This window comes from Mirounga leonina, unplaced genomic scaffold (assembly GCF_011800145.1).
Source record: "Mirounga leonina isolate KUSES-001 unplaced genomic scaffold, KU_Mleo_1.0 Mir_151, whole genome shotgun sequence".
Classification (NCBI taxonomy): Eukaryota; Metazoa; Chordata; class Mammalia; order Carnivora; family Phocidae; genus Mirounga; species Mirounga leonina.
In genome coordinates this window covers 56728227-56755498 of record NW_023270377.1, presented here as the reverse complement: position 1 = coordinate 56755498, position 27272 = coordinate 56728227, and the positions used below count along the sequence as shown (strand labels likewise).

The 27272-nt window shown below is 44.5% G+C and overlaps 1 protein-coding gene across 1 annotated transcript in view; it reads right to left on the bottom strand.

Annotated features, from left to right (window-relative positions):
- Window positions 1-13984, bottom strand: part of WIPF1 (WAS/WASL interacting protein family member 1) — a 105481-nt gene extending 91497 nt beyond the window's left edge. The window contains exon 1 of the mRNA XM_035007725.1: window positions 11446-13984. The gene's annotated coding sequence lies outside the window, so the exon portion shown is untranslated. The remainder of the gene's footprint in view (window positions 1-11445) is intronic.
- Window positions 13985-27272: the final 13288 nt, after the last annotated feature.

Genomic DNA, 27272 nt, shown 5'->3' with positions numbered 1-27272 from the left:
TCTGCCCATCCCCCGTGCTCACTTGTGTGCTCTCTCTCTCTCTCTCTAAGATAAATAAATCTTAAAAAAATAATTGGTTGGGGATGCCTGGGTGGCTCAGTCGGCTAAGCGTCTGCCTTTGGCTCAGGTCATGATCCCAGGGTCCTGGGATCGAGTCCCGCATCGGGCTCCCTGCTCTGCGGGGAGCCTGCTTCTCCCTCTGCCTCTGCTTCTCTCTCTCTCTGTCTCTCATGAATAAATAAATAAAATCTTCAAAAAAAAATAATTGGTTAAATGAACCACTAAAGGAATAGTGAAAAATAAAATCTTAAAAAAAAAAAATTTGTTTTGAAAAATTCCCTTTAAAAAATCCTCCTCTATTTCCTTGAAGAGAAAATTCACATAGAGTTCTCATACATCAAACATATGACAGAGGCAGTTTTTAATCATTTAAATTATTTATCCTTCATTGTTTAATGCTTTATACCATTCCTCCATGCATAATTTATTATACCATTTATGTTTATTAAAAATTGATCATGGGGACATGCTCTCTCTCCATTCTCTTAGGCTATAGATATTTCTCTGTCAGATCATTTGGAAATAGACAATTTTTTTAAAAATTCACTTTAACAGTCTGTATGTCCCTTCCTTTTCTTAGGGCTCTTTTTCTTCCACAGAAGGACTACAGTTTACCTTAGTGTGTTAACTGATCATTTCCATTTTTATATAACAATAAGGCTTATCTGAAGGTCCACTGAGGCTTTCATAAAAAAGGCTTTACTTTTCTAACTTGTAGAATGCAGATGTAAAAAGGAGGCATGAAAAAAAAAAAGATTCTAGAGTTTTCCATGATAGAGATCACAGCCTGTGGAGCCATCTCTCTCTCTTTGCCTTTTCTTTCTTTCTTTTTTTTTTTTTTTGCCTTTTTTACTCCACAGATGACTCATTTTCCTTGCCCTTATTATGTTGTTAGTCACTTCTTAACATTCTTATACTGGCCTGGGTCTTTCTCTCTTCTACTTTTCCCAGTTTCTTCTCAAATCCCCTTGCCTTTGCACTTCTCAACCCTATAACCCAAATTGCTCTCTGCAAGCCCCCAACCCCAAATCCTATAACTTCCCATCACCAGTTTCTCCCACCTACCACCCTCAAAGTAAAAGGTTCAAGAAGGTGCCATCCCTAGACACTTCTGCCTCAGACCAGGTCTGTGGGAGGCAGAGGAGAAATAAAAAGGAACAAAGCATGTCTGAGAGGTGTGGAAGTTGAGTAGAAATTAAGAAGCACCTAGGATAACATAATATATTAGTCTGAGAAAGGTTTGCAGTAGACTAGGACCCAAAGGAATCAAACTTGGTACATTCCAGTTGGTACTTTCTGCCCACCCCAATTGGATCCAACCCTGCCCCTCCTCCAGGGTTCCCTACTGGAGTGGAAGAAACCATCACCAGCTGCCCAAGCCAGAATCCTGAGGGTCACCCTTGCCTCTTTCCTTTCACTCACTTCAATAACCAATCCATCACCAAGATGTGGAGATTCTTCCTTCTAGCATCTCTGGAATTCATGCCCCAAGCTCTATCCCCTTGCCTACCCACCATTCTCGCTTGCCTGGCCCCAAAACGGTTTCCTGGGGGTCTCCAGCCCAGGTACCTCTATTCTCAGGCTGCTGTGGCTGTGATCTCTCTGAAAGACAGATATGCTTAAAATCCTCTTCCCATCATGACTGAGATCAAGTCTAACCATCTTAACATGGCTTACCAGGCTTTCAATATGTGATGAGGTTCCTGCTTAATTCCCGGGCCTTTTATTTTGTAAACCATAGGTGTGACTCCTCCTCTCCCCTACCAAACACACCCACGCAGCTCTACTGTCCACACTGCTCTCTAGCCACACAGAACTTCTTTCAGTTCCACAGAAGAACCATGTTTGCTCCTGTCTCTTGGCCTGGGAGCATGCTGTTCTTTTGCCAACAACTCTCTTCACCCATCTCCAGGATGACTCCTCTATCCTTCGAGCCATGCTCCCAAGGCGCCCAGCACTCCTCCTACCCCAGCACTCATGACTCTGCATGGTATTTTTCTGACACTTGCTTTCCTCTGCTCCCCACAGACTATAAACTCCATAAGGGCAAGCACCATGCTTTGCTTGTTCACCACTATATACTCACTGCCTGGTGCATGACATGCACTTGATAAGTATCATTTGACTGAAGAATGACTGGTGTAGTCTGTTCCACTGGTGGCCTCCAATGAAGCATGCTTCCTGGTATTCACACCTTGTACGGTCTCCTCTCCTTGAGTTGGGCTGTACCTGTGCCTTGTTTTAACAACAACAACAACAACAAAGCCATGGAAGTGACACCCTGCTAGTTCTGGGCCTCAGCCTTAAGAAGGCCTGGGAGCTTCTACTTCTGTGATCTTAACCACCCTATAAAAAGTTCAGCGACCCTGCTGAAGAGACCATGTAGAAAGAAGCCACCTGGAGAGTGAGTGAGAGGTCTTAATACTACATGGAGAAAAAGAGAAGCCCAGCCATCCCTGCTTTCCAGATAAGCCCTGACCCAGCTAGCCTGCCATCTGAATGCAGCCCCCATCTGACCACAGCCAAGAGCAGCAGAAAAGCTGCCCAGCTGAGCTCAGCCCGTATCGCAGTCTTGTAAGCAATTAAATGGTTACTGTTTTAAGCCACTATGTTTGGGGGTCATTTATTACATAACAGCATGTAATTGTAATAAACTAAATACATAAGTAAAAGGGAATAAGGATTTATTTCATAAATACATTTCATGTGAAGACAAGTCAGTGTTTCTAACGGGCAGACCCAAGAAAACAGCAATAGAATTTTAAGGACATAGAGGAACTCATACCACCAGATCCATTTACAGCACATCACAATTTTCCTCTGACCTTTTCTTTGGTTTTAAGATATTTTCCAATGAAAAGACTTTCCTACTTTTTTTTTTTTTTAAACGATTCCTGGTCTGACATTAAAGTTAAGGAGTCCAACCAAGGATGCAATGTGAACATTACCACATGAATGGAAACTAGCCCATGGCCAACCCACCCTGCTGTTCCATGTCCTCTTACCAGCAGTGCAGATCCACAGCTGTGTGAGTACAGGGGGGCTGCTGTGTTTAGGGGGGAACTGGAATGTTGTGGGGGCTCCTGGCTTAGTTGGACTGGGCATCAAATGCTCAGTGTGAAGAATCACCCAAAGAACAGAATGGCCAATTTTGACTAGTAGGCTAATAGAATTAGTAGAAATGAACAGCTACTCACTCATGCCTTTAGCCTAGGCATCTAATCAATTACACACACACACAAAATATTGATGCCCCATGGAGACAGCTGACGCACACTGTTACATAATCCAGGATATGGCTAGATTATTAAAAAACCCCAAAAAAACGTACATTTGCAGAATGAAGAAAAAGACTGATAAATGTATAACGGCTCAGTGGAGTTTTGGATTGCTACTTCTAATAATTGCGGCTCTTCCAGAAAGAAAAAGGATTATTACATAAGAACTATGGCCTAAGCAGAGTATGTTTCTTGTAAAAATTTAAAAAAAAAACAACCAGAATGCCAGGAATATTTCCTAACAGTTTATACTGCACTACTACTTTGAATTTTCTGAGTGATCTCTGGTATAAAACTGTCAATGTATTTTTTGGGGGAATGTATCACATCTTTTATAATTAATAACTCTTATGTGATGGAGTTTAAAGAAGGGGATTTGGAAAATCGGGCAGTTTGAATGTTGTATGTTTAGAAAGAGAAGGATCATTCAGTTCCCAGTGTTTGCAGAACTCCACAGACACTAAGCGAGAGAAACAGAACCCGAAGCATAAATGTCAACGTCTTGTCAGCTGGTGAGATTGACCATGAACCCCTATCAAACACTGCTGAGAGAGAACAAAATCAAGAACTAAAAAATGGGAAATATTTCCCATTCTTTTTTTTTCCTCTCCCCTAGCTAAGAGAGCTCTTCAAATAGATGCTGTTCCACAGCTCGCTGGGACCCAGCGCCCCCGGAGAACGGAAAATCTTGTTCTCTAACTTTTCCTCATCCACGGAGTAACTTCTGGGAGAGGCACTGGACTGTGCTTTAATTGTGGGAGAGAGGACAGGCTACACAGGCAGTGAAAATGAGCCGAGCAACCCATTTTTACCTTCTAGGGAAGAGAAAACTCTGGCATACGAACAATAGGATTTTGCAACAGAAGGAACCTGGGAGATTATCTTGGTGAAGCCAATCATCTCAGACACAAGGAAGTGAAGGGGCACTGTGCTTTGTAGAAAAGATGGGGGCTCCTTGGTCACTAGGCTGGGCCTGTTCCCATGATTTTCTTTAATAGGTATTTAGTAATTATTGGGTAGTAGGGTGAATGGTGAATGAGGAAGGCAGCCAAGGAACATCCAGAAAGTACACGTGATTCTGTTAGTGGTCCATATGGGACTGGGATGCAGCAGAGCAAGACAGGGTGGAGAGGGTCCTGAGTCTCAGAGGTTAGGGGAGAGAAGGGAAAAGGAGGGAGACAATGCAGCTAGCAAGGACTGTGTTCCTGCAACTGACACGAGACCTGGGATTGTTTGACCAAGTAACTCCGAATCACAATGAAGTTTATTAAGTGCAACAAGCTCATGAAGAACGAAACTGTGCAGAATCCTACGAGCATCCTGTATCCTCGAAATGGGCAAAGCAGTGTGAGGCACCTTGGAAAGGTACACGCTTGTTCAAACCATGTTCTGGGGGAGGTTCGCAGAGCCCCTCACAGAGCATCATGTGAGTTGGCACGCTCCACCTCACCTAGAAAAGCCCTGCTTCTGTTTGGGAAAAAAAAAATGAGTCCTATGCTTAAAAAACACAAACTGAAAACTACTGGTGCAGCACAAAGATGCTTGGATAGGACCCTGCAGACAAGAGTCGGAGCTGCAGTCCCACGGCTAACTAGCTGTGTGTCCTCAGACAAGGCCGTTCGTCTCCTTGAGCCTCTGTTTCAGTATCTGGAAGACGAAGATAATACCCATCTTACATGGCCATTTTGAGGATTTAACGAGATAAATTATGTGAAAATACTTTGCAATTATTTCACAGACACAGGTTCTAGGAAACATAAAAGGTAAATTTAAAAAAAAAAAAAGGAATTTCTCCCTAAGTCAACAGGTACTTTTAATAGAGGCCATTTTCTTTCTTTCTTTTCTTTCTTCCTTCCTTTCTTTCTTTCTTTTTAAAGATTTTATTTATTTATTTGACAGAGAGAGACACAGCGAGAGAGGGGACACAAGCAGGGGGAGTGGGAGAGGGAGAAGCAGGCTTCCCGCCGAGCAGGGAGCCTGATGCAGGACTCGATCCCAGGACCCTGGGATCATGACCTGAGCCGAAGGCAGACGCTTAACGACTGAGCCACCCAGGCACCCCAGTGGAGGCCATTTTCTGTTTCCTGTGTTTGTACTGACAGAATCCAGGGCTGTCTCAGGAGGAAAAGCATTATTTATTTATTTTTTTAAAGATTTTATTTATTTATTTGAGACAGAGAGAATGAGAGAGAGAGCACATGAGAGGGGGGAGGGTCAGAGGGAGAAGCAGGCTCCCTGCCAAGCAGAGAGCCCGATGCGGGACTCGATCCAGGGACTCCAGGATCATGACCTGAGCCGAAGGCAGTCGCCTAACCAACTGAGCCACCCAGGCGCCCAAGAAAAGCATTATTTAAAGAAGATTCTTAGTATGTGGCACGATTTCACTGATACTCCAAAAGTAGGCTAGATAAGGGGATCCTGCTGGCACTCTAAAAATCTACCTGTAGGGTTTGGCAACTAATGCTGGTAGAAGAGCAGCTAAACTGACAGAGAAAGGATGAAAAACCTCGTCTTCCACATTCACGGCTTTAAAGTGAGGATGGAGACCATTGCTTGGATCAGGGAGGCTGAGACAGGATCAGAGGCTCGGAACTGGAAGGGACTTCCAGATGATCAACCTCTATTTACAGACGTGAAAACTGGGAACATTAGCAGTTATGGGACTCAACCTGACATCCAGCACGTTTCCACTGCTGGAAGTCTGACTAATGGCAGACTCCTGAAACCTAATCTCTCATTGATAGTATGTCTGTGTGCAGTTAGTTCAACCTTCCCAAAATCCACTTGGACAGCCTTCAGAAGGCATTCCAAGTGGTGGCATCCCTGCCATGGCCCGGGGGTAGGGTGAACCACATCCTGGTCTGCCCAGGACAGTCCCCATTGATGCCTGTTGTCCCAGCATCATTATTTTTTTTTTTAAAGATTTTATTTATTTATTTGAGAGAGAGAATGAGATAGAGAGAGCATGAGAGGGGGGAGGGTCAGAGGGAGAAGCAGACCCCCCGCTGAGCAGGGAGCCCGATGCGGGACTCGATCCAGGGACTCCAGGATCATGACCTGAGCCGAAGGCAGTCGCTTAACCAACTGAGCCACTCAGGCGCCCCCCAGCATCATTATTAATAGTGCTTCCTTGCCTCTCACCAGTGTCTGGATTTGATGGAAAAATTATAAAGCACTCTTTGTGCTTTTCTGGGAGGAAGAGGGAGACCCAGGCTAGAACTGCTCCGTGAGAGCTTCGTGTGGTGCTTTACAACCAAGAGAGATGTGATAAATGTCTTCAAATATTACGGGTCTGTCCTATGTTAATAAAATTAGGTCATTCTGTGGCTACAGGGATTAGAACATGAACCACCACGTGGAAGCCACAGGGCAGAATTCTTCTTCAGTATAAAGACATATACTCTAGGGCGCCTGGGTGGCTCAGTCATTAGGCGTCTGCCTTCAGCTCGGGTCATGATCCCGGGGTCCTGGGATCGAGCCCCGCATCGGGCTCCCTGCTCAGCAGGGAGTCTGCTTCTCCGTCTCCCTCTGACCCTCCGCCCCCCCACACTCGTGTTCTTGCTTGCTTTGCTCTCTTTCTCTCTCAAATAAACAAATAAGTAATCTTAAAAAAAGAAGAAGTATACTCTAAACAGTGTCCAGAGTCAGACTGCCTGAGTTCAGATCCTGGCTCTGTGATGTTAGGGTTGTCTAACCTTTTGTGCTTTTGTTTCTTCATTGGTAAAATAAGAATAATAAAAAGAGAGCCAGGTACTTAGTAAATGCTGCATAAACATTTGCTCCTACTATTATTACTGACTGTTATTTGGCAGGTAGTGGATGTTCTCAGAGTGGAGGTTTTCACATCTGGACAGGTTGCAGGGGAGTGAGCTTTGGCACCCCAACTGCCCTGGAGGGGTGGATTCAGCCCTCCCGGTCAGGGGGAGCCTGGTGTCTGGGTGGTGGTGAGGGAGACACGAATGGTCTTCTTCATCTTCGTGGCAGGACCGGGAGCTGTATCGCCCTGGCTGGTGCACAGCATCCAACCTGGCCTCGAGGTGATACTGTACAGACCGGTGGCAGGAACAGGCCCGCCCTCAGTGACTCGTCTCCCGGACTGGTGGTTCAGACTATTAGCATCTAGCCAACAGGAGGCAGGTCTTGTTGAACTTTCTTTGACCAGCACTGAAGAAAATCTAGCACACAGTCCTACAGAGATGGGGCTGCAACATTCTCGTTATGGTTCTACAGAGCTGAGTTACTTTAAATCAGGCAGGGAACCCATGGGGGGAAGTCTATGCATGGAATTGCAACCATACTCGTAGCCAAGCAGAGCTAATCGGAGTGTCCTGAAATAGAGCAAGCAGACATGCGGGGTTCCGATAAGTGTTTCTATCTTCGTGTCATGTTTGATGTCTAGCCCTCCACACCGGCAACCCTCCGTGAGGCCAACCAGTCGTAAACACGCTCTCTAAGGGAATGAGAGGGCTGCTTTAACCAGAAGGCTCTGCACCTGAGACCCAGCGACAAAACAAAAAGAAAATGGGGTCCCTGCTAAGAGTCTTTTGGCATTCCTCAGCCTACTGTCTTGACTCTGAGAGATTTTTCCGGCAAGTGTGTGGAAGGGATACCTCGGATCTTTATAAGAACACTGACACAACAGCTTTAACAAGGGTGGGTGTTTACATTCATAGATCCCTAATCAGTCAGACCTCATTCCTAGGAAGAGTATCTCTGCTTTACAAATTAATTTTTAAATGTTCATGTCAGTTGGGGGTTAGGTGGTAGAGAAGTTAGGGACAGACTGAAAGGGAAACAAAAAGTATTTCTCTATAAACATATCCTTTCAATAATCTCCTTCCCCAAGAATTAAGGTCAGGAGTGAAAAGCAGGAGGGAGGAAACAGGGGCCACAGATGAGGCTTTGTGAGTAAGGTCATGCTCCAGGAAAAGTCACTTTCCTGACCTGAATTTAGGAGTCAATGCCCCAAGGCCTCCAGTTTACAAGAGTTACTACTCAACTGCTACCAAAACCCCCAGGAGTTCAGAAGAGGAACTTTAGTTAGTAAAGGGTTCGCTTAGGCAGAGAAGGAACTAATAAAACATTCTCCCCTTCAAAGCACTTGGCTAATGTTTCCCAATTCAACTTTACAAAGAAGCTTGAAGGCAGCCATTAATAGTCCTCATTTTAACAGACCAGAGAGAAAGATTACAATAAATGTGGGAACAAAATTCAGGAATTCGTGCTCCTCCCCAGGCCCCAGCCTTAAAGCTTCCCAGGGAGAAAGACAGAGTGGCCTTTGGCCTCCAAGGAGAAGCCATGAGCTCAACACTCATTTTGTTTCTATCAGGATTTTATCGGTGAAATTCCCCAAGCCCCCTGGCACAGCCCTGAGATTGCAGGGGAAGGCAGACTGCACGGACCGCTGCAGATAGGAAAGCGCATGGTGGTATGAAAACAGGGGCAGGTTTTTTTCTTTTTTCCACTTTCCACCGCCAAGCTCCTCTGTTTCGGTTGAGCTCAGCAGCGCAAGTGCCTTGGATAATCTAGAAATTGCTTCCATATGTGGGCACAGGAAAGAATGTACTCACTGGCTGCCTGAGAAGGAAGCTCTGGGCAGCCTCTCTTTCCTGCCAGAAAATGTTTCTCAGGCTGAAGAGAGTCACAGGGTGTTTGAGCTGAAGGAGGTCAGAGGGAGCATCTCCAACCTCCCTCAAATTATGGAAGAGGAAACCAAGACCCAAGGTCATAGAGACAAAGATGGAAATGAAACCAGAACCTGGGGCTCCCTGCCTACCCTTTTATTCTGAATGCTCTTTTGTATCTAGACTTGGCCTTATCCATGAGTGTTCTTTACCTTAAAATAGGTGTAAAGAGCAATGTATTAAAAACACAGAGTCTGCTAGGTGGGCCCACCATCCTGTGAAGCCCCTTACACATCCAAGGTCCCAATGCCCATGTCCCAATGCCCCAGAGGCAAAGAGCTACCTGCTCTTTATGGCAGAATCCCAGGGGATCTTTTGAAGTGTGCAAATTATCCTCAGCTCCCAGTCATTCCTAGCTGTTTTCTCTGGGGTTGGGCCATGTGAAACTTGAACTCATGTATAAAACTGACAGCAATTGGGGGCGTCTGGGTGGCTCAGTGGGTTGAGGGTCTGACTTTTGATTTCAGCTCAGATCATGATCTCAGAGTCATGGGATCGAGCCCGGTGTCGGGCTCCGTGCTCAGTGTGGAATCTGCTTGTCCCTCTCCCTCTGCTCCTTCCCCTGCTCGTGCTCTCTCTCCCTCTCAAATAAATAAATAAAATCTTTAAAAAAATAAATAAAATTGACAGCACTCATCTTGAGATGATATTTAGTGTATTTGTTCACTTTTAGGAGGGAAGCCAATCTACTGGAATATCTTTTGTCAAATCACATAACGTCTTTGCCTCTCCTCTCTTCAAATTCCCTCTTCCCTGCCTACTCCCCCTCTCCTCCCACAGCTGCTTGAAAGAAGGACCTGTAGCTGACTTCGGTGGTTAGTAGGGATCCAGACTGCCAGGCTCAGGTACTGGGCTGACGCTTACAGGAAAGCCAGCTCAGGGCCCCGCACCAGCAGCGTTTCCATGGCCCCAGACCACTTGTCAGCCCAGTGCTCCATCAGTGCTGGGGGGTCCAGAACTGAGAACGCAGACTGGTCCCCAAGCCCCCTCCTCTCCACAGAGACTTGGGTGACTTAGGCCTAAGTCACATCGTCTTGAACTGCCTGAGCCGAGTGGGTAAACCAAGTGCAGGTGCAGATTCACGGCAGTGGGGGAAACTCCGAATGTTCTCTCTTGTGCTCCCTGATAAGCCAGGGTCCACTTGCCTCACACCACCTGGACCTCCTTCCAAGCAAATGGCCAGAGCAACTTGCCCTGAGGCCTGCCTCAAAGTCAAACCAAACAAACCTCAACTGTTTAAAGGCATGCTGTGTGGAGGATCTAAAACTCCGATGGGCTTTAGCAGTTCCTCTATATAACCCAAACTTTCCTGGGCCTTTCTTCTCTTTCCTGTCCCACTTACATGACATTATGAATCAAGCGTGCTAAAGTGCCTTTCAAATAATGCTTTTTTAATACCACCATGTATAATTAGGATTCTTACTAGTCTAGTTGCAAGTACTAACTACATAACATGGCCTTTCAATAAACATTTCTTGACTACTTAATATAAATGAGACACAGAACTTAGGGGTGTCACACTGAACCCAGTCCTGTACCATGGCTCCCTCATTTAGGGAATGCAGAATGAAGGGGGCTCAAGCTCCCCGTGTCCATTTCACTACAAACCGTTGTGGATGGAAATCCTTCTGTGCTCACTCAACCATGAGTACCCTTTCGTGGTGAGCAGAGTCTGTCTTCTCTGTGCCAGGACACATCACGGGCACGCAAGTGTTTCCGTATGAACAGGACATAACTCAGCCTCCCGCTCCCTCCCTCAGCCACGGCCTCCTCTCCCTTCCTTGATCCTCCACCGCCATCACCCCTCCACCAGCTTCTAGTCATTAGAAGAGTGGGGAGAACCTCTTCTGGGTCCATAAAGCCTGGGTACGGGATCTCCTTCTGCAGAATCTGCCAGAGCTACAGTGAGACTACATGTCTGACACGTTTCTGTTCCAATCAGTCTTTTTCAAACAGCAAGTTGTTGCCTTTTCTCTGACTGTCGAGTCAATTTAGTGGGTCGAACCAGCTTTTTATTTATTTTTTTTTAAAGATTTTATTTATTTGACAGAGAGAGAGACACAGCAAGAGAGGGAACACAAGCAGGGGGAGTGGGAGAGGGAGAAGCAGGCCTCCTGAGGAGCAGGGAGCCCAACGCGGGGGCTCGATCCCTGGACCCTGGGATCATGACCCGAGCCAAAGGCGGATGCTTAACGACTGAGCTGCCCAGGCGCCCCCGAACCAGCTTTTTAAAAGATATATAGATATAATGTACTGCATTTGGTAAGAGTGGGAGTTGTTTTATAAAACTTCTGTTTCTCTTATCTATCTAACCATCCATCCATCCTAGATCGCAATAAAAAATATATTTCTTACTGCGAGTCATGGTCAAGAAAGGTTCCAAACACTGGTTTAGACAACACTTCTTTATGTGGTGTACTCACTGTTCACAGGAGACTCCTTTTCAAATACTGCCAGATACCGTGTCCCCTTCTCATCTGTGATTCAAGGAGAGGAACAGGGCCATCCTCTGAGCACGCTGCTTCTTGCTGTTTTTTAAACTCAACACCACTTGTTGCTTCTTCAATTTTATCTCTTAAAAATATTCTGAGTCTGGGAAGAAGGGACCTCCCATGCTCGGTCTTCCCAGGCCCCAGAATCTATACAGGCCAAGCTTCCTTGCCTGTGGTTTCTGTATTAGAATCGAGCGTATTTGTGCAGTTCTTCTGCTTTGGGCCCTTCTGATATACCTTGTGGGGGACAAAAGGAGGAACTCCCTGGGCTGACTCATGCAATGGGACTAGTTACAGTACACTCTGTCCCCTAGTTCCTCCAAGCAAGCAGGCCATTACTGGTCTCAGCATCAGTGTATCGGTCTACACTGGAGCTGGGATAGTAAGCTCAGGAGAAAGTGGCCTGTTGTGCATCGGGCCTGGCGCTTGCCCACAGCAGCCCTCTCCATACTCCTTGACCACTCAGAGGGAGACCTGGAAGCTACTTTCTGCAACAGCTAGGCTTACGGAGGGGGAGGAGCAGCAACAGGGCAGGAGTAGCCCAAGGGATCTGGCATCACAGGAGGCTGGCCAACTCTGGCAAAGCACAGAAGCAGGACACGTCACCAAAACTGTCACTCTAATCAAGCGCAAGGTAGGGAGACCCCAGGCATGGAAGTCAGAAATGTCTAACTTTGAATCCTATCTCTGCCTCTGGTTGCTTGCTCAATTCTAGCCAGGTCATACCAGATAAGCAAAAAGATCCTGATGCCCTCTGACCAAGAACACTGACCTACAGATTTGAGGCTGGAAAGGCCCAATGGGGCTGTTGAGCGGTATACCTCCCTGAAAACCTTCCAGATCAGATCTAGCTTAAGAATGAACTTGGTTTTGTTTTACCTTCTGTTCCCAGGACAGCTTTTTCTTTATTTTATCTTTTCCTGGGCTTGAAAAGATGGCCAGATAAATTGCCAGAGAAATCCCCAAAGGGGCTGACAGAGCTGTAACGCTTGAAGGGAGGGAAGGACTAAATCGCCCCTCGCCTCTTGGCAGTCCACCAAGAGGGTGCTTCGGGGGACTACTGGTCAAGGTCTCTGCAGGGGTTATAGTGAATGCTCCTCAAAGCTTCTTTTCCGCCCTTAGTTTTAATCCCACCCCCCTCCCCACCAAGTGCTCTTGCTGGGGTGGCATCGCACAAGACCAGGGCTGAAATCAGCCCCAAAGTTATCTTACAGCCCCCTCTGGGCCCATTTTGAGGCAGTAGAGCCCAGAAGCGTGGAACATAGCTCTGGATGCCCTCCCAGTCTTAGATTTCTGTCTCTTCTTGATGCAGAACCGACTTCCTCTCCATTCTTGCCTGCAGAAATTTCTAGGCCATGGTTCTGCAGGTACAAAGGTGACCTGCAGCTGTCCTTGTCAGCAAAAACGTCTGTTGGGCCCCGGTGATTCTGACCCCAGATGCCAGCAGTCCTGCCAGGTTGCTGGTGATGCAGAGGTCCCCAGGGAGGCCTCCACAGGCTGCTGGAGCCTCTACCAGGAAGGGCTTAAAATTCTCCATCCCGGCAATCTAGCAAGAAACCTGCAGCCTGCAGGGTTGACTGAGGGCTGGCTGCCTGGCAGTTACTCTCAGGAGCAGGGTTTTGAGATACATTTTTCTTTATGGTAGAGAAGTGACCACTTCCCCCTCACTGAACTCAGCTATAAATTGAGCCAGCTTTATTTCTTCACCTTCAAAACAACAGACTTAGAGCGAGGGTGCTGGGGACAAATCACTGCACTCTGGCCAGGACCGTCTAGAAGGCAGAGGCTTGGCCCTGCCAACTCCCCAGGAGTAGCTGCATCTGACCACTGCCTTGCCTTTTCCTTACATGGGCTTACCGCGGTCTGTACCCGAGGGAGGTTTCCAGCTGAGCTCCTCACATCTTTAAGGCAATGCTGGCCTCAGTCTTGCCCAGTAAAGAAACAGACCATTCTATGCTTCACCTGCAGTTTAATAAGAAAATCATTTATGGACTACTTTATGCAGTCTTGGGCAGGGAAGGGAGCTGGACTGGAACTCAGCCAGCCTGGGTTCTTGTGTCAACTCTGCTACCAGCTAGATTGGCCTTGGGAAAGTCACTTAACTTCTCTGGGGTTCTGTTTCTTCACCTGTGAAACGGGAGGATGGGCAAAATAATCTTCCTCTTCACTCTGCTTCCCAGCTCCGTCATTCTAAGATTCTACTAGAGGTTCTATGTTTCATAGTTGAGTATTATACTCCTTACCCACCTGCTAAATATAACTTGTGTTATTCATCTACTCTTGAGAATATCATGTGACACTAGTCAATGACAACAGTCTCAGGCAGCACTTGTGACCCTCTAGGAAGATTTTCTTCCTCATCAGACACACTAAAACCTTAGAGGGTCACTTAGAACGTAGTCTGTGGTGGGTATTGGGTGTTAAAAGTGGATGATTCACGGGGCGCCTGGGTGGCTCAGTCGTTAAGCGTCTGCCTTCGGCTCAGGTCATGATCCCAGGGTCCTGGGATCGAGTCCCGCATCGGGCTCCCTGCTCCGCGGGAGGCCTGCTTCTCCCTCTCCCTCTCCCCCTGCTTGTGTTCCCTCTCTCGCTGTGTCTCTCTCTGTCAAATAAATAAATAAATAAAATCTTAAAAAAAAAAAAAAGAATTGTTTAACATTGAAAAAAAAAAAAAGGATGATTCAGAGCAAAGCTCATGCTGGACCAAAACACCACCAAAGAGCAGGCTGGTCTTCACTGTCTCAGGCTGTCCTTTCCCAGTGGGTTGGTGACCCTAACCCAGATGCATCAGGAAAAACAGAGGAACAGAAAGCCCGGGTTATTTCCACAGAACACTGTGCTAGTGACTAGTCATCTGCTTGAAAAAAGCTGGGGCCACTTAGGTCCTTTCCAGTTTTATGCCCCTCATTGAGGAGCCGGCAGGGAGGTGGGGGGCATCATGGTTCAGGGTGAGCTCTGAAACCACACGGCTTGGGCTGAATCTCAACTCTGCCAAGTTAACCATGTGAACTTGGACAAGTTTATTAACCTCAAATTCTTCATCTACAAAATGAAAATAATAGTGCCTGCCTCATAGGATCATTCTATGGATTCAAGGAGTTAATTTAGAGCATTTAGAACATTACCTGGTACACAGTAAGCAGTATCTATGTTAGATGCTATTAGGATTATTATTTGTCCAAAAATGACTACTGGAAATCTGGAGGAATAATTCATTCTTGACTTCTGTGAGTAAGTGTTAGAAGAGCGGGCATCCTCTTATTTCTGTCTCCTAATGAGTTCTTTCTAAGGGCAGACCACAGTGTAGGCCAGCTCGACAAGCTTCCCTGCACTTCCAGCCCCCTGCACAGCAACCTCATGACCACAGGGGCTTCCTGGGAGCAGGGGAGGTTAAGGATCTCACTCCCTTCACTGCCTGCCTCCCTATCCCCCTCCTGGGGCTTCTCCCTGCAGCTCTGAACCACCAGATTCTTTTTCCTCTGTCACTGCTGACTTCTGCACTCTCTCCACCCCCAGAAACCTCCTCCCTTTTCCTCTCCCCCTCCATGGTGCTGGGGCCAGAGCTGAAGGGGAGCCCAGGGGAAAGTTCTACCAGGGCTTCATCCTATCTTGGGCATCTGGGTTGGAACTCAAAAGCATTTTCTCCTTGTCACAACCTTATCTAATGGTGGTTGGGCTCCCTTGGGCACCAATCCTAAGGTTCTGTTTCCCAGGTAGACAAGTTTATGTAACCTTTCTGTAAAGCAGAAAGTCCATAGGGATACCATTTACCAGCCTGTTGGCCCAGGATCTCTCCATGGCATAACTGGAGGTCCTATAATGTTAGCACCAATCTCAAGAAGCAAAAGCAGTGCACAGTTTCTTGGAAGACATCCAAGAGGGTCTGCCTCTGAGCCAAAATAGCAACATGTTGTTCCTCAGACCAGGAGTAAGAAATACAAACAAGAAACTCAACCAGCAGTGGTCACAGCCACCGACCAATGATCATGGCAGAACTCTGGAGGTGAAGCCCCACATGGGTATATTTATCCGTTCCCAGGAATCATCACTATCACAGTGAACACCCTCCAAAGCATGCACTTATAGACACCCTCGTATGGTGTTCTGTCTAAGACTGCACAAAAAGCACAATAGTAGGCAACAGCCTCTGCCTTCCAAAAATCCGTGAAGGCTGATGCATAGAAAACTCCAGCAATGGACCTTCCCAGTAAAGTTTGGAATTGGTGCTCCTGGTTACAGTGAAGTACTCCTTAAAAAGAGTAAGCAAATGATGTATGTGCACGTGTGTGTGTGTGCGTGCATGCACTCGTGTGTAGTAGATGGCGAGGACAGGTGGTTTCAGGGTTATGACCATGTGTGCACTAATAGAGAATAAGCGTCAATATAATGGGTGTGTGTATGCATCTAGGGAGGTAATGTGATTTTCAGTGACTATAAATAAGACAAGTTCTGCTAGGCACACCTGGACAGCATCCAGCTAAATCCCATCTCCACAAATAACGGTACAAAGAAAACCTCAGGGGAATAGCGAATGCTCTTTCTTCAGCAAGCATCCAATGAGATTCAAGGACAAAGAACTCAGTGAGTTTGCCGAAGTAGAATTTGATTTTATATACTACACACACACACACACGTATGCTATTTTAGCTAAATGAGAGATGTGACAGACATACACTTCTCTCATTTATTTATCAAATACTTAGTCAAAAACAGGCAAGGTGACATTTCAGAGTCATCAGATCTCTGACTGATGGGTTAAAATGTTAACAACTGCACTATTTAGTCAGTGCCCGATTTGGAGACACCATGTGCCCCATCCCAGGCATTGCAAACATCCTCCTAGCCGCAAGCTCCCCATTCCTGCAGATTTCTCCACTCTCCTTCCACACAGTGTTTTATTGTTGTCAAGGTCACATGACTACTGGCAGCAAAGCCGGAACTGGAATACATGTGTGGCGCTCCTACCCTTCTGCTCTCTCCACTTTTCCACTCTACTTTTCGCAGAGGATCCAGTGCAAAAGGCATTAAATAAATGAGCTGGTTGATATCAGGATTTAACCTGAAAGCGACTTAATTTTCAAGAGTCCACACTGTCTCTGAGGATTGATGGCATCTAAATGCAGGGGCAGCATGAAGGTAGAGGAGAGGGGCCATGTGCCCCTATGCTGATACTGAGAGGCTCCAGTAAGACTCCAGCCTCTCAGTATCAGCGTAGGATGGCCCCAAGAAGATGGGAACATTTGCAAATCCCAGTGCTGAAGCTATGGTATAAAGCAAGAGAAAAAAAAGCTGCCAATTCCCCGGGGGGACTATTCTCCCTCAGTATTCACCACTCACTGGCTAAAAACTAATGCAGCTGCCTACCAAGGTTAGCCCTACAGAAGGCCAGCCATGCACTAGGAACCCAATCCCACCTTAGGATTCTGGCTCTTTGGGGTCAGTGGGCTTCTGGCCTTGAGGATGACTCGGATTTTTAAGTGATGGAGAGTTCAGGGTCCCTCAGGGCTGGGCCACACATGGAGACTCAGGATCTAGAGACTTCCCTGTTCTTATCAGACCTCCTGAGTCTCCAGTAAGACTGACCTCGAGAGCCAGATGAACTGGGCTGTGTTCTGTGAACCTGCTCAACTCCTGTGGGCCTCCGGAGCTCTGCACAAGGACACACCACCCTGAGGAACTACTCTGGCTATGTCAGATCAGGACTCCAGCCTCAGTGTCTCTTGGGAACTCATGTCCTCTGCCCAATTTAGCTCCCTCTAGTCAGACATGTCCGTTCGCCTCTCTGGTCCACGGCGTTTTCCCAGCATGAGGCCCTTGGCTTGTTGCAGCTATGTGGCAGTTTGGAAGAACATACAAACTTATCTTTCAGGAGATTCTGATCTGGACAATTCAGCCTCATTCGGGAGACTCCGTCCTTTGAAGGTATGACTCTGATGTGCTCTTTTTTAAAACAGGACATCCCTTTCTGAAGCATCTGAGCTTTTAAAACACAAACATTAAAAACAGAGTAAAACTTAATTAAGGCAGCTATTAAGGACTCACAGGATTTCTTCAGTTTCACTTCCAACTTCTGCTGCCCAGACACAATCTTTTTGCCATCTGTGTCAGGTTAGCTACAAAGCACTGTTATTATTCTGGACTACACAATGTTGGCCCGACCTACCCGAATACAAGAAATTCTGCTGATTGATTTAGTTATTCTGTTCATATAAACGAATCCAGTTGTACAGATGTTTCTGATTAACCAATGTACTGCTGGAGTTATATACAAATAATTTTATAATGAACTCAGCAACTATAAGAACAGAAGTGGAATCTAGTCCCACCTCCCAGAAAAACAAGCAGGAGCAACAGGGAAGGGGCTTTCAACAACGCTCCAGGTTTAAATTCCTATCTGCTGTGATTCACTTTTTCCTCTTGATGTAATCCAGTAGAACTTATAACTAACGCTCTCAAAGAACCTTTGTCTTCAGACTTCTGGACTCCAGAGGGAAACCCAGTTAGCTGTGCAAGCTTAAAGGTCCTTTAAAATTTCACATCTTTGTATTTTATAAATTTGTTTTTATTAAGACATTTATATTTCCTGAGACAATTTCTTAAATAATATACTTTTAGAAGGAGAAAATTGGGACTGAGAAGTCTATATTTACTTTACTATAAAGAGAAATCAAGTGTTTTGTTTCATTTCAATACAGAATGATTAAGTTCAGGGAGCTTAGGCTTAAGTTTTTCTCCTCCAGCTCTAGAAGACAAATCATATGCACTTTGGAAAATGAAGGAAAAGACAAGACATGAATAATTCAAATGAATGTGTCTTTTTTTTTTTTTTAAAGATAGTGACAAGTGCTCCCTAATGAAATCATTTGAAACAAAACAGGAAAAAGAGATTAGAAAGTTATATTTCTAAAATAAATTATGCTGGCAAGGATATGGGGAAACAGATATTTTCAAATAGTGTTAGTGAAACTGTGAATTATTACAACTTTTGGAAAGTAATACCACTTTGGGGACTCTGACAGACAAAAATAAAAGCTTCTGTATGTTAGCATGTTCAAATTAATGCACACGGATGTTCAGAGAAAAACTGTTGCTGTAGCACAAAACTTGAAACAAATTGAACGTGTAAATTATGGAATATTAAGCAGCCATGATATAAATGAGTTTATTATTTTTTACATTTTTAAATTTTTAAATTTTTTTAAATGAGTTTTTTAATTTGGAGAGAATGTCTATGATGTTTTGTTATGTTGAAAAAATCTGTGGATCTTGAAAAGATATCTGCACCCCCATGTTCACCACAGCATTATTCACAATTGCCAAGCTCTGGAAACAAGCTAAGTGTCCATTGGTAGGTGAGTGGATAATGATGGGGTATATATACACAATGGAGTATTTATTATTCAGCCAAGAGAAAGAAGGACATCCTACCATTTGTGACAAGATGGACGGACCTTGAGGGTATTATGCTAAGTGAAATAATTAAGACAGAGAAAGACAAGTGCCGTTATGATCTTGCTTATGTGTGGAATCTAAAAAAGCCAAACTTGTAGAAACAGAGAGTAGAGTGGTGGTTACCAGGAACTGGGGGTGGGGGTAATGGGGAAATGTTGGCTAAAGGGTACAAACTTGGAATTAGATGAGTAAGTTCTAGGAATCTAATGCATAGCATTGTGATTACAGTTAACAATAGTGGACTTATGATATCTGAAATTATATACTTGAAGTCTTAAATGTTCTCACCATAAAAGAGAAATGATAATAATGTAACAGTGTTGGAGGTGTTAAGCTATGGTGGTAATCATATTACAACATACAACTGTATCAAATCAGCACATTGTACAGCTTACACTTACACAATGTTATATGTCAACTGCATCTCAAAAAAAATCTTGTGGCCTAATGTGTATGTTTCTCTTTTTAATAGAAAAAAATATGGGCATTTGTATTTGTATATAGTTATATAAACAAAGAGAAAGTTGAGGAAGGGTGCATCCTGAACTGAGAATACTGATTACCTTGAGGAGTTGGAATTTGAGAGCGATAAGAGAAAAATTAACGTTTTCTTTACACACTTCTTCCTTTTTTGTCTTCTTTATAGCAACCACATAATACTTTCGTAATCTGAACAAAGTGAAAACTACAATTTAATTTTTAAAAAGTGATAGAATCACATTTTTGTTCTTTCAAACAAAGAAGCAAAGACTGAACTACAAGGACTGAACACTTGGTCTGGTGGTTCTTCTTAGCTCTATGAGACATATTGTTTCATCACAGCAAAGTAGAGATGATACATACAGAACTTCCATACAGAAAGGAATTTTATGGTTAAAATAATACCATAAAAATCATCACACAGTCCTTTAACCGATTTTTTTCCTTTACTTCCCTTTACTTCTCCCAGTTCCTCATCAAAAAAGAGAAGATTAAGGGGGAGAGATGTTTAATTAATGAGGTTCTAGCTCCAACAACTTATAAAATGTCACTCAAGATTTGCCTTAATTTTGGGCGCCTGGGTGGCTCAGTTGGTTAAGCGACTGCCTTCGGCTCAGGTCATGATCCTGGAGTCCCGGGATCGAGTCCCGCATCGGGCTCCCTGCTCGGCAGGGGGTCTGCTTCTCCCTCTGACCCTCCTCCCTCTCATGCTCTCTGTCTCTCATTCTCTTTCTCTCTCAAATAAATAAATAAAAATCTTAAAAAAAAAAAAAGAAAAAAGAAACACTACACTATAAAAAAAAAAAAGATTTGCCTTAATTTTAACCACAATCTAATTTCTGAATTTATCTCAGATAAAATGTGTGGCTTTTTTTTTTTTTTTAAACAGTGCTAAAACGCTAGGGAAAAGAACAGTGTGAAGTTTTACTCACAAAACCTGATTTTTAAACTGACGCTTTAGGTTACTTCTTTTTTTTTTTTTTAAAGATTTTATTTATTTATTTGAGAGAAAGAGAATGAGAGACAGAGAGCACGAGAGGGAAGAGGGCAGAGGAGGAAGCAGACCCCCCGCTGAGCAGGGAGCCCGATGTGGGACTCAATCCCAGGACTCCAGGATCATGACCTGAGCCCAAGGCAGTCGCTTAACCAACTGAGCCACCCAGGCGCCCGCTTTAGGTTATTTCTTAACCCATGCATGGTAAATTCTGGCTCTCATACATAAGAATAGGAACTGCTTAAATTGCTATACTATTTTTTAAAAGGGTTTTAAAAGGCCTTCAACTACTTTGCCTTTTTCTAGGCCCTCAAAAACTGAATTAGAAATTTCAGTACCATCTGAAATCTTGTTTTAGTGTCCCTCAGCCTGCCTTCTGGGATCTAGGAAAGCAAAGGGCTTTCTCTCATTCTCCCTCTCCACCCCTTTCTCTCTCAAATGCATCACCAGGGTCCTTCCTGAAAGTCCCTCCCTCAGCACATACTTGTGCTGCTTATGACAGGGGCCGTTCAGGAACAGCCCATTTTACTCTCTTATATCTCAGGCCGATCTGACTGTCTCCATTATCTAAATATCCATCCCCATAACACAAGACTACTGTGGTTAAGACACTGGTCTCACTGTTTACATTTTCAGAGAAAAAATAGCTAGGGTACATGTTTTCTTAAGATCTTCTCTAAGGTCTGAAGGTTCTCTACTTTCAAAATCTATTCTGCTGGGGGAGGGGAGGGGTTTCCTGAAATATTACTTGGTAACATGTTCAACATTTCAACATTGCAACACTCTAAGATGTGGCCAGATTTCTCTCTTGATCCTTCTCAGGCCTAAATTCTTCAGTCAACAGACATAATCTCCTGCATATGTCTACAGAAAAATGCATGGAAGGTTTCAGAAATGGGTTGGGGAGACACAAGTGGTTGAAAAGCAAGAAATTCAACCAACTGCCCATTTGGTCTGTGTATGCCAGCTAAATGACTATATTTATTCTGTCAGTGAATGACTGGTTGTTTGGCTTGACTCAATGGATTAATTGTTTGGCATCATTAGCAAGAGCCAACAGGTGAGCCGATGGTCATTGAACTGGCAGTACAAACTCTAATGGGTAACCTTGGACAACAATAATGCACTAATCACGTTATATGTATATCTTGCTACAGCAGAATGCTATGCGGCTGTTAAGAATATAGTAGTAGTGGGGTGCTTGGCTGGCTCAGTCTGAAGAGTGTGTGATTCTTGATCTCAGAGTTGTGAGTGGGTGTAGAGATTATGTAAAAATATTAAAAAAGAGAGAATACAGTAGTATGTCCAAGAAATACCAAAAGGGTAAAACAAGCAAAATGCAAACAATATCCATGTAACACAGTCTTAAATATGTAAGTAGATGGTGGGGGGTAGAAGAAGGAGAATTGGAGAAATGTAACCAACTGTGTTTAGCTGTTATAATGAGGTAAGGTGTACATATTACACATACTTAAAGGAATCAAGTATTGCTTATGAAAGAAAAAATATATTTAAATAATGTAAACCTATACAGATACATATATTAAATGGAGTATGTATTGCCTATGTAAGAAAATAGAAAATAAATAAAAATAAACTTTTAAGTTGTAATGGACTCCACTGTCCCAGGAAACTAGCTGCCTCTAAATTTTCCATTTTATTCACCATTCACTCCTTTCTCTTGCAGACACCCCTTATCTGAGAGAACTATCTCCCAAATACAAAGAAATCTGTGGTAGTTTACAGGGAGGTTGGTATCCTGCAATTTTGCTTAAACTTCTTTATCAGGTTGCGTAGCACCTCTTAGTCCAAAGACAAAGATAGAAAATCCGTGGGTGGGAGAATCCCAACCTTCACTGATGTCAAAGTGACCCAGATACAGGTATTAGACCAGCAAATATCACTTCTTAGGTTTTACAGTAATTCCCACCTTCCCCATAAGAATTCAAAATCCCATTCCTTTATTATTGGATTATTACCATTCAATTTAGAAGACATAAAAGTATACAGCATTTAAAGGTAATTATGTATATGAATAAAAAATAACATCATAGGATACATACCAATCATGGTGAAGGAGTACTCTTAAGATGAAATCTGTTTCTTAGCATCTTCAGAGACCACATAATCTTCAGTAAAACATCAAGATCTACTTTGCCTTTATGAAAAATTTACTCATCTCAAATCTTACAACCAGAGTGGCAGAAATAAACCACCATTCAACAAACATTATTGAAAGCCTACTATACAAGAACCTACTATTTCTGAGGGAATAGAAAATTATTTTTTTAAAGAGTTATTGTCCTGAAAGAGTTTACAATCTATTGAGGGAAGAGAGACACACGTGTGACTGCAATACGAGATAGAGTGGCTTCCAAGCCACAGGTGAGGCCCAAACAAACAGCTACAGGAATTTACTAGAAGAGGCAGGAATCAGCTCACGGTTCTTGTTAAGAAGCCTGTTTTCACAATGTGAACCATGTTTATCGAAGCTACTAAACTAGGGAAATTCATAGGTGATTGGGTCTCTTCACTATTTTAGGATAGTCTCCTTTTATTGACTATTAGCAGTCTATTATTTTTCTTAACAAGTATTCGAGGCCAAGGTGAGGCATCTATAGGATTCAACATCAGGTGAAGAGAAGGGGCAGTGCGGAGAAGAAATGGCAACGCAAAAGCATACAGCTGGGAATGGAAAAGAATAGTTAAGCTGGAGCCCACCAAACGCAAAGTAGTATATAATTAATGAAGGTGAAATGAAGGGTCATAAGTGCAGAGTTTGGAATCTGAATGGCGCAGGTCTGAATACACACTCTGTCACTAGCTGTGTGACCTTGGGCAAGTTACTTAACTTCTCTCAGCCTCCGGTTCCACATATCTAAGCAGAACGTACCTCACAGGGTTGTGTAGCTACTAAATGATTCAATTAAATGACACATAGTAAGTGGTAACATTAAAGAAAGCAAGTGAAAGAGGGAGGGAGAGTGGAAAGAAGACAAGAAGGAAGAACAGAAGGAAGGAAAGATTTTTTTTTAAAGCCTAGGCTAGATCATAGAAAGCTTTGCAGAATTTGATTCCCTTAATATAACTAAGAGATAAAAGAAAATTAAAAAGCAGAAATTGTGTTATACTGGAAAGATGGCTTACTAGAAGAGAAAAAACTATATCCATAGTAAGTAATGCTAAAATGTTCTATAACACCACAGCAACTTGTTTTTACAATACAAACTATGTTTACCGACGCTTCTAAACTAATGAAAATTGTGGGTAATTGCGTCTTCTGTCTATTTTAGCTACATTCCTCTTTTACTGAGTATTAGCAAAACCTATTTTTGACTTCTCAGCAAGTGTTTACGATGGACCCGAAGACTGTAATGCTAAGCATGCTTCCCAGGAACCATGCTTCCTGATCCTGGGCCAAAGGAAAACACAAAAGCAGGGGCACTCCCACCCCACGGGCTTAGGTGCTATACCTGTGAGCAAAGCAGCCTGGCCTGGGCAGGCAGTCTAATCCACCGGTCAGCCCCACATTGGTAATGGCCCCCATCACGTCACAACATGCCACTTCCTGGTGCCACGGGGCCATGGCGGAAGGTATAGCAGGTCTTGCCTTTGCTTTTCCACCCTGTATCTGCCCTGATAACCTCCGCAGAGTAGGCCTGATTGTGTAAGGCTGGTCGCCCCCAAAACTGAGCTTCCTCTCTGTGAGATTCCTCCTTCTCCAGTTGGTAAGAGAATACAGTTGGGGTGAAACACTCAACTACAGACCACCAAGGGATTATCATATGTTATTGTATATAAAAGGCTGTTCCTCAGTGTAGGCTCTTCTTGAATTTCCATTTGAAAAGACAAATACCAACTATGTTTGGTATATACTAACATTGATAAAAGTAATCATAATGGCCCACAAATACCAAGCAGCAGTACTGTCCTGGAAAATGGGCTAAGCAATCCACATCCATGACTTCATCGGACCCTCACAACAACCCTGTAGGAAGAGGTAGTCACTCTCATTTTAAAGGCCAAGAAACAGAGGTTAAAGAACTTGCAAAAGACAGGAATGGGACGGGAAGCAAGATCTGCCCAACTTCCTGACCCATGCTTTCACCTTTAGGGGACTCTGCACCTAGTAGCACATCAGTATTACGGGGGGGGGGGGCTGTTCTCAAATAATAGATTTCTGGGCCTCACACAGATTTACAGAATCAAGCCTTTTATAAGCTTCTTTCTAGTCACACCCATGGCTAAGGACCAGCATACCTCAATACTAGTCAAAGTGAACACAAAGAGAACAGCATTACTCAACTAACTGAAGGTATTCGGGGGGCTTTGGTGTGACCAGAGTTTTTAACTATTCCAAAGTATTCAAGGGCCAGAATTATTCTGACCTGACAGTAATCCCTGCAGGGTGAGGAACAATCGACAAATATTGGGCTGGGTGATACAATGAGGCTGAGGGAGGAAGTATTCATTTGTAGCAGGGAGCTGGGACTGGAACCGTTCCTCACTGGAGCAGTGAAGGTGGAACGCAGTGTGAACGGGCCCACTCCTCCTCCTATGCCTGGCCCTTAGTAGACACCTCATAAATATTTGTTAAATGGACAAACGAGTGAAAGACTGACTCCCTCCAGGTGGAAGTAATTTCACTCTCCTCTAAATTCCTTGCATTTGATCTGTATCTTTTTTACCTTCTTTACCACATTCTGCTTTGCATTCCACTGTTTGAAACCTGGCTCATCTCTACCAGAAGGTAAGCGTTCAGGGGCAAACTCCCACCTCTTTCTGAGCAATGCCTCCCACTCTGCCACACACAGCACGCACAGGCCACAGCAGCGACCCCTAGCAGGGACCCTCCATGCCAAATGAGTATCGGGCTGGAGTCCATATGAGACCTGCCTCACAGATGTGGGTCCTGGCTATTCTCAAGGCCACGCCTACCAACCTTCCAACACTTGGCCTCATTGCGGGCTCCTGGGACACAGGGGCAGAGAGACCTCTGTGTGGAAATCATAATGGAATTTGGTAGACCTTGTTGGAGGGCAGGTTTCAGGAAGACCACGGCTCTGGGAGATAGAATCCTGAATATGAGGGCGCCTGGGTGGCTCAGTTGGTTGAGCGACTGCCTTCGGCTCAGGTCATGATCCTGGAGTCCCTGGATCGAGTCCCCCATCAGGCTCCCTGCTCAGCAGGGAGTCTGCTTTGTCCTCTGACCCTATCCCCTCTCATGTGTTCTCTCTCTCTCATTCTCTCTCTCTCAAATAAATAAATAAAATCTTAAAAAAAAAAAAAAGAATCCTGAATATGAAATACTTAAAAAACAAACCAGGTTATAGCAACAAAGAAAAGGTGCTTTTCTTTAGTTTTGTTCTCCTGGTGTACTCTGCAGAAACTATCTATTTCCTAAAATTACAACCATAGTTAGGAACACCCTGAAATATCAGACAGTGACACAGACTCAGGAATGAACTCTTCCCACTCAGCCCTGGCCAGAGCACCTGAGACAGTCAATCTGAAAGATAAGAGCAGACCAACTTCTCTTCACTCACTACCTCCTCCCCCTCACCACTTCAGCTCTTTATCGCGCTTTTATTGGGATGCTACACCTTGCGTGGTGTCTGGGTGGCCCCCTGATGCCTTGTGCTGTGCTGCTTTTGCTGTTTTGAACTCCATCACCCCACCTGATCCTCACATCATGTTATGGGCAAAAAGCAAACGCTGTCAACCCCATTCCTTGGATGAGATAAATGAGTCTCAAGTTCTATGATATGCCTAACAGCACAAGCAAGTTGTTGAACGCCCACTAGAGACTTAATTGTCTTAATTGAAGTGAACAAGCAAATGGAGGAAGGCATGAATCTCTCTAGTTGGAAATAATCTCATTGTAAATGTCCCAGAATTTGATCTTACTTTGCTTACAAATCCCTTTGCTCTGCATCACACAAACCCAAAACTATTGTTTTCTTAAGTAGACTCCATGCCCAGTGTGGAGCCCCACACAGGGCTCGAACTCAGGACCTCAGGATGGTGAGATCAGGACCTGAGCCGGTATCAAGAGTTGGACACTGAACTGAATGAGCCACCCAGGTGCCCCACAAACCCAAAAGAGTTTATGTGCTTCCTAGGGAGTCAAAGTGATGGCATGGTTGGGTAGGTCCCAAGAAGAAGATGATGGGACTAAAATGTTTAATAACAGCTGCAGAGTCTAGTCTGCACACTTCCATAACAGGTAATGGGCTCCTACAGATAGATGAACGGGGGTTTGGTTCCTGAGAAACTCAACCTTATGGGGATGACAGCCAGGTAAAGGTACATGGCAAGAGCGGAAGGCAGAAGCACTGTAAGGAGGGGTTAAGACGCAACATGCTGATGGCGTACGGGGCTCTCTCATCTCGAAAGTCAAAAGGTAATTTATACCAACTAAAACAAAAAGCAAAAAACTTCCTTCTGATTATTTTATCCATTATAAGAAAAGGCATTTTTGAGGAGGAAAAATAGGCCAATGACTCAAAGTGAAGCTACAGTATCGTTTTGAAATTGTCTTGGGAAACTGGCAAAAGAAAACCCACCCAGGGCGGGACTGTGTCCGGGGGCTCCGCGGCTGCATCGCCCGGAGTCTGGGGCTGTACAGGGCCAGCGATTGGGGGTGGGGTCCAGTGACTATCCAGGGAACAGCAGTGACACGTAATTTTCAGAAAAAGGGACTAAGTCCACCCAGTCACTGCTAACAACTTGATAGGCTTCCCGAAGAAATAAGAAAGCCAGGGGACCGTGGCGCAGGAGCGAATGTTTCTCTGGGATAACGCAGGACCAGAAGACCTGGCTGACACAGACA